We start from the raw sequence: 8,805 nt of genomic DNA, 5'->3' as shown, positions 1-8,805 counted from the left end.
CATGTGGAATTATACTTACAGCTTGAAACGTGTCGTACTGGAGAGGAGATGCCAGAAGTAACAACGTGTCTTTACGTCTAATGAGCTTTTTGTAGCGATGTTAAATCTCTCTATAGTTTTGATGCGTTATAAAAAACTATTAACAGCATATTGAAAATCGTCAAAAAAAGCAGTGTCATAGCTAGCATGTATATAAACTTAATTCATATTCAAGGAGGATGAATGTGAAGTAGTAGTAGTAATGGATTCTAGATGCTTCGAGAGGTTCGGCATCTTTCAACTATTCTTTGAATACATACTAGGTAAAACGGCCCGGTTACACGGCCCAGTTACAGGTCCCGGTTCCAGGGCCCGTTGACAGGTCCCGGTAACACGGCCCGTTGACAGGGCCCGGTAACACGGCCCGTTTACAGAGCCCTGTAACACGGCCAATTTACAGGGCCCGGTAAACGGCGGTAAGACGGCCCTTTTACAGGGTCCAGTACCACAGCCCGTTTACAGAGCCCGGTAGCACGGCCTGTTTACAGGGCCCGGTAACACGGCCCGGTAACACGGCCCGTTGACTGGTCCCGGTTACAGGGCCCGGTAACACGAACAATTTACAGGACCGTTTACATGGCCCGGTAACACGGCCCGTTTACAGAGCCCGGTTACATTGCCCATTTACAGGACCCGTTTACAGGACCCGTTTACATGGCCCGGTGTCACGACCCGTTAACAGGACCCGCTTACGTGGCCCGGTAACACGGCCCGTTTGCAGGGCCCGGTAAAAAGCCCGTTTACTGGGCCCAACCTTATGGATGTAGTTTTATTTTGCGTTAGTTATTTTTATTCTGCGTTGGTTATTTTCATCACGTTGAAGAACCACCTTTCCAAACAGTAGATGCAATGTTCGATTCGAAATTGTCCCCAAAATCACAAAAACGTTTCATTTCCTTTTGTATGCACAGAGAAAACGGGAACTATTTTACTACGATGGTGCAAACATTATTACGCATACGGTAAATGGGGGTACACGGTGGTGCAAACATTATCACGCATACGGTATTTGGTTTCCCTTAGCAACAGCATAGCGGTTAAGGGGAAATTTCGACGCTTAGGGGAAATTTCGACGCGTCGAAATTGTGCATCTCACTTTGGCGCTTGCTTCGCTCGGCATCTTCGCTATTGCTGTCTAAGCTCAAGGTTGAAATTGTCGAAATTGTTTGCATCTCGCTTAGGTGCTCCCTTCACTCGCCTTCCATGCTATTGCTATCTAATGCCAACGTCACCTTTAAGCGCAATTTTAGAGTGGATATGTTTTGCTATTGAATGTGGTTGCGTTTCGACAGAGTCGACCATCTTTGTTTTCAAATCATGCAAATGGGCAGTCAAAGTAATCTTATTGATATAAACATGGGGTCGGCACACGTTTTTCAATAAGGTGCGGGCCGGATACTTTAAACGATGATTCAATGTTTTCAAAGTAATACTAATCCCTTTTGAATAGAATATCAACTTTCTAAATAGTAAAGTTACTTAATATAAAGTGATATAAGCTAAACTATTTGAAATTTTATCGTTGAACTTATTTCAACATTTTCATACTTATTTTCGATTAATTTTGGTCAACATATAAATTTTGGTTTTTTTAACTGTGAACTACTTTTTTAAATTGAACTTCAAGTTCATCCTACATGCAAATTATTTTCAAAAAGTTTATTTTTACTGGTGAACTCTCTGAGTCACTAAAATAAATCAGCTTCAATAAGTTTTCAATATGGCGAGCCTTATTTTAGTTCGTAATGGGTATAAACATAGATATTCCTTGAATGTAGCTATTTTGCAAATCAAACAAGTTATTGCCGACGGATTTTAGACGATATTCACGACGCTAGGAAATTTAAGAACGATCAATAATACAAATACCATAGAAAAAGTCTAACAAAAAGTATACAGGGTGAGATGAAAAAACTGCAACAAAGTAACAATTCATATATTTTGTATTTATTGTTTAATTTAATCAATGAATGCAAAAAAATGTTGAACAGAACATCAAATTTCATAATCAATTCAGATTTGTTCGAATTGGCCACCTTTTTCACGAATTATAGTCTTTAGACGGCCTATGAAGCCATCGCATGCTGCCCGAAAGTGGCTCTGCGGTATTTTGGCCCATTCTCGGCGAAGCGCTTGCTTGAGCTGATCGACACTTTGGTATTTTTTAGTTCCAACCTTACTTTCCAAAATACCCCAGGCACAATAGTCCAACGGATTGGCATCTGGTGATTTTGGTGGCCATTGTGCGGTGGAAATGAAGCGAGGAACCTCATTTCGTAACCACTCTTGGGTGGCGCGTGCTGAGTGCGATGGTGCTGAGTCCTGTTGGAATGTCCAAAGTCTGTGGCCAAAATGTTTCCGTGCCCAGGGCTTCAGAGTTCGCTCCAAAATATTTTCACGATAGATTTGCGCATTTATTTTGACCCCACTGTCGATGAATACGAGCGGTGAGCGACCATCGGCGGTTATGGCGGCCCACACCATCACCATGGCCGGCTTTTGAGTTCTGGTGGCCAACCGAAGTTGCAAATTTTCAGGTGACCTCTCTGGCAAGTAAACACGATCGTTTTGTTTGTTCACAAACTGCTGGATAACAAATGGTTTCTCATCAGAGAAAACCAAATTCGGTAATTCACCACTTTCGGCCAAGCGAAGCAACTCTTTGGCTCTCGTGAGTCTAACTTTTTTTTGTGCATCGGTAAGATCTTGAACTTTTTGGAACTTCAAAGGCTTTAGTCCAAGCTCATTTTTCAATATTTGCCGAATAGAATATTGCGATATGTTAAGCTCACGAGCCATTTGTCGACCACTGCGACGCGGATTTCGTTCAAGCCGCTTCTTCACTTTTCGAACCATTTCTGGGGATGTTGCAGTTTTTTTTCGTCCACTTCCTTTACGTCTGGCTACGCTACCAGTATCACGGTAACGAGCGATGGTACGAGACACAAAAGATTTATTAACATTTAAATGCTGGAGGGCTCTAACGATAGCCACTTGGGGTTTTCCAGCCAAATATAAAGCAATAACGCTGTCACGCTTGAACTCAACCATGATTAACTAATCTTCTGATCAATCAACAATAAAATGGTCTGGTGCACTTGTATACAATATACTAAGCTGTCACTGGAAGAAATTTGACAGCTGTCAGACGAGCGGTTCAGAAATAACAGCAGCCTGAATTTTGTTGCAGTTTTTTCATCTCACCCTGTAAGAGAACATCTCTTGACATTGAACAACTCGTTCAAAAATTTTAATCCCCAGTTGGGGAAAAAAGCAAACCAGGCATCGTAAACAAATCCGGTAAGAATTGAGATGGATTTTTCGTATGTAGCACTAAAATTTTATAACTGGCCAGATAAAATCAGTTGGTGGGACAGATTTTATCCGCAGCCCGGACTTTGCCGACCCCTGATGTAAGGCACTAGATCGTTCTGAAATATTGTCTACAACTACATCATGAAAGGAGCAAATGGTAATTGACCGTTGTATCGATTCTAATCTCGATCCGGCGAGTCATACAGAACCTGTCAATTAAATAATTAATTCCGAGTTCTATGTAAATATTACACGTGTGATGCTGTAATTCCTGCAAACAGGTAAAATGAAAGCTTATTATTGTGCTTCACGGAACACTTTGATCAATATTTGTGCATTTATAGAAATAAAACAAATTAAAAAACATTTTTCAAGTGGGCTCCGCTTCAGAATTTCAAAACGCACAGGAATGGCCGGTTAGGTAATTAAATAGCCATTCAGCCTAAGACGAAACCGCACGTCTTGATGTTTGCTCGGTAAATGCATCCGGGCTGCTTATGAGAAAATGCACCCGAGCCCGGATTGTTTGTCCGAACGGCAGGATTAACAGGCCCACTCTATTGATTAGAAGCAACATGTGGTTTTGCTTTGTGCAACCTGAGGTCAGAGCAAGTACTGCGTTGCAGCATTTTGCAACAAGTGTTGCATGAAATCATTATTGCATCCGGTTGCGTTGTGAACAAACATCCGGGGGCATCACCGAGCAGCTTGCGTGAATTTGCCTTCGGTCAATGAGTTCATCGGAGTGATGTTATATATTTGTGGAAACGTATATTCTGTGTGCAAGAAAGTAGCAATACTTCCAACACTTCCACAAGAAAATATCTTAACAAGAAAACACAACTAAATCTTGCTGTCTTCTATTTATACAAAAAAACTTATTATTTAAATGCTTATCGATTTAACACCACACAGTCGTACAATGTTTTTATTTTGATTTTTCTTCTTAGTCACACAAAAGGAAAAGGAAACAATTTTGCCCTTGTTTATCCCAGAACTAATTGCCCCTTGTTTGCCACCGGATATTGATTCCCTCTGCGTAGTCTTGGTTCTTTGTTCTCGTACAAAAAAAAAACTTTTACCAGTCGGCTCTTTCATTCGTTCTTACTTCATTAGTACACACCGTTTCCCGGAATGGAACTCGGCAGGGCGTAAATCATAAAGCAAAAAAACCGCCCCATTTGACACGGCGCGATAGCAAAGCACACACTGGCGGACATGATTACACACGCACAAACCCACACCGGGCGCCTCCATCAGTTTATGTTGGTCAGCGAAGCCAGACGTGCGGAAGTGCGCTGAGGAAACGTGCGTCCGAGCGAAAACGTGGAATCAAAACACAAACCCCAAAAAGGCCCCCCCCCCCCCTCCTTTGGTGCTCCCGTCATTGTGGTTTGGTTGTGTTTGTGTGTGTGTGTGTGGATTCTGCTGAAGCCTCGAAATGTCAAAATAAAATGAATCGATAGGCTCATGAGAGAGGGGAGTTGGGAGAGAAGGTGTCGGTTGTTCGGAAAGGATGGTGATGTGCTTCCTCGTGCACTAAGAAAAGAGAGAGAGAGCAGCCGAGAAAGCAGCAAAGTGTGCGTGTAAGTCACGTTGCGCATACTCACCACTCGGTTGCCGTTTGACACATGGATGTTATATTGACAACACTGCTGCTGCTGTCCAAATGAGTGGTGAATTACTCAATAGCTTAGAATGCACCAACACACTCGTCGGAAGGAGTTTTGTTGACACGTGTAGGTTCGAAATTGTTCCATCAATTCTTGTTCGTTGGATCGAAGCAGTCGATGAGCGACACAAATTTCTGGTGTGTTGGTGTGCAGTGAGCCGTCAAAGGAAGCGCTACTCACCACGAAGCCGTGTGCGGGCACGAAGCAGGACTTGCGAAACATATCATCCTCTGACAGCAGCGGAAGGACTCGCTCCGTTTGTTGGCAAACGTGCACCAAACGTCAACGTCGTCCTTGCGCGTGGTGGTAGTGGTGAACTGCGTGTAGTCGTCGTCGTCGTCGTCCGCTCGTCGCCTTAAAATGGGCCGAATGGTGAGACACGGTTCTCAGTTCAGCGGTCTCTGTTCGTTCGTTCGGTCGATGGCGGACCCGTGCCCAGCAGTCTCGGCTCGCGTGCTCGGTGCCTTTCTTCGGGAAAAACGGATCAAATCCTAGCTGCGCCGAATTTCTGCCACCGGCCGTCGGAATGTGTTTGGCCGCGCGTGGAAGCTGCGGTTCGGTGGAAATGGCAGCCGTTTGCTAAACGCCAACCCACCCGCAAACCTAAAGCTGGTCAAGGTGAACCGATATTCTGAAAACGGCAAGTTTATATACCCCCGTGTGTGTGTGTGTGTTTGTGTGAATGTTTGTGCGGCAGTGGTGGAAAATTTGTACGGAACAACACTCCACACGGCACACGGCGGTGGCTCGGGAAAAGTTCGTCAAAACGGAAACTGGCTGTCAATTGACCGTACACATACCGTGCCACCACCATCTGCTCTTGTGTGTATGTGTGCGCGGCCTATGTTATTGTTTTCCGATGTGGCTCGAGCAGGAGTGGAGCCTAGCCAAGAAAACTGGTGTGTTATTCCCAGCCTTGCCGACCATGAAAATGTGCCAAAGTAATCGAACGAAAAGCAAAAGCTCGTAGTCGCCGTATGGAAAATGAAAACCTCCTCGGCTTTCCCCCCCCATCCCTCACTCGGACCCCGTCCATTGTGTTTGTCTTGATTATTATGAACGGCAGGAGGCAAAAAGGGTTCCCCAAACAACGAGATCTCGTAGCGAGAGCCAAAAACCCCCCGTTCGAAACGCTTCGTTAGGAGTTAGAGGGAGCTCGATTTTTGTTTTTTATCCAGGCTTCTCGATTGTCAGGCGCCAACTCGCCGCAGGCCGCCTTCGGGTCGAACACCCTCTCCGCATGGGATTATCTTTAGGGGCGCACGGAGTCCCGTCGTCGCCCGCACGGCTGCCAGCTGGTCGGTTCGTGTTGGGCGGCCGTTAGTTAGTGTATTTTATTGGAAACCGATAAGTAGCGACACGCACCAGCACACTCGCCAGGACAATGGCAAACATCAACACCGTCCGATGCGAGGGGGACGCAATAAATTTGTAAATTTGTCGCTCCGCAAGTAGCCTGCGTGTAGCATCTTCGCCCTCGGTGGTGGTGGTGTCTGTGGACGATAAACGAATGTTTATGAGCGGAGGAAGTGGAAGCTCTACGGGAGGGTCGAGGGTGCCACGCCAAGGGAAAATGTGATAACGTGGTCGAGCAGCGACCGTTGGGAAGACCGACTTTCTTTTCTGCGCCCTCTTTACTTCGGTGGACGATGGCGTCGGGGTCGTTGGTCCGAAAAACAGGCGAATCAAAACAGAATTCCAAAGCCAGAAGCGAGTCGTTGCAGTCGCCTTACATGTCCTTTTTCATTCCCCTTCCGTACGGTAAAGTTCGGCGGAAGATGTGGAAGTTCTTCGAGTTGTCTGGAAGGCGCCTAGATTAAGGCGTCGAAAACTTGATCCTCGCAAAAAGGCAAATGTTGTTTGCGGCGCTCTTTTCTTTTAAGGGAAACAGTTTCCATTTAGTTCAGCAAGAAGGGTAGGTGACAGAAGAAAAAAAAACAAACACAAAGCTGTACGGGTTGCACAACGGAACGTCCTGTCCCTGGCATTAACGAGGAGGTTCGATGGGCTCTTTTTTTCTGTCATTCCATGCTGATGGATGCTGCATACCGAAATGGAGTGCGTTTGTAGGCTACAGTCGCAATCCGTCGCAAAATTTCGTAACGTCACGGTTGGTGATTGTCAACTTTTGGCACATTTTTATCGCAACCATTTAGAAGGTTAGCATGCAGAAGAAGTAGGCTGGGTGATACATTGGGAAACACAGCTTGGTTGGACCATGTTTAGCGCGCATCGAGGTTTCTTTCGTTAGTTCAAAGCTCTGAAGTTCGACCTTTTATTATTCATTCAACCCCCAAAACACTCGTTAGAAGAGTTTAATTTATGAAATCCCTACTCTTCCCTTTCGCCAAACAGTGTGTGTTCAACGGTATTTTTCTAGTTTGGTGCCCGAAGTAAATGTGTTCAAACAATCGCAGCGTAGCGCAATACGAAATAACGGAATAGGTATTGCTCCGACGCCACGGAGAAGGGGTGCCTGAAAGTGAACCTAGTTTGCGATGATGATGATGATGATGATGATGCTGGTGAAGGAACCGGAGGCTTGAAGTTCGAAAGCATCCCACCACCCACTCTTCCGCTCAATCGAGGTGGAGAAGACGGGAAAACGAGCGACCACTTTCGCAGCGCGTCAAGTTAAAAAGTGATAAGGATTACCGCTCTCGAGTTCGGGGCCACAAAGCACACAACAGCGTGCAGGGCAGGAACGAGGAAGGAAGGAAGCGGAAACACAAACTCCCACTCGCCGACAGCTTGTTTGTGGGGTGTTCGTGGAATTTGCGTCAGACGGAAACGACACACGCACGCACACCGGGCCGGGTAAGTAGCTATTAGTTAATTAGAGAACAGAACGAAAAGGGACCGAAGTTGGGCAAAAAAAGTCGAGAGGGCATGGCAGAAGGAAGGAGGGGATGGAGCCAGTGGAAAAGAAATCGCACATAGACGTGGGCTTGCCCCGGTTTCTAGCCGTTTCTGGCCCTGACGGCTGGACCGCCGAACCGCCAAAGATGCGTGAACAGAACATTTCAGCAACTTGGACGTCAATCGACAAAAGCTTGGCGTAACAGATGCGGGAGGGAGGGGCGGGTGTCCGGAGATTTTGTCTGAGCCGCCGAAATTAACTTCATGCATGATTGCGTTTGGAGAATTTCAAGAACGTCAACGACTCGGTAGCTTCCGCCGTGAGTGGATCCTGTCGTGGAAAAGTGGATCCCCCGTCGTTTGCAGTCATCTCAAGTTTGGCAAGGAGGGTAGGGGACCGCTGCTTCTTACATTCTTGACGTTGCGATGGTCCTTTCTTGACACCAGCCGTAACCAGCGTCTTGAGCGGACGGTTACCTGTTGCTTTCAACGTTGTGCTAAGGCCGAAAACAATGTCTATCAAATGAAAAGTTATATCGTGATATCATTAGGTATTTTCATGACACTTTACATTTTTTCTTGATTAATATTCAGCTAATATGAAGTCAAAAATGAACATTCCTCAAATGCCTATAACATCAAATGTATTTAATTGTCCTAATGTCCCTGATAGTCGATTTTTGCTACTTCTTTATTACAACAACCGGCAGATTTTAAGGCGGAAGGAGCTGGTCTAGCGCACTAGTGAATGCATACAAGAGATCTCCTGGAAGTGCTTGGCAAATATTAACTTCTGGATGTTTCATTCCTTGCCGTTTGTTCTACTTTATCTAGTAAGCATACTTGTTGCTGGAACTCTTGATAATATTGCGTTCAATATACCATTCAATCGCTTTTCTACTTTTTGATGAAAGCTTGA

This window comes from Anopheles coustani, chromosome 3, assembly GCF_943734705.1.
Source record: "Anopheles coustani chromosome 3, idAnoCousDA_361_x.2, whole genome shotgun sequence".
In the NCBI taxonomy this organism is placed as follows: domain Eukaryota; kingdom Metazoa; phylum Arthropoda; class Insecta; order Diptera; family Culicidae; genus Anopheles; species Anopheles coustani.
Note: the sequence above shows the minus strand (reverse complement) of the source record.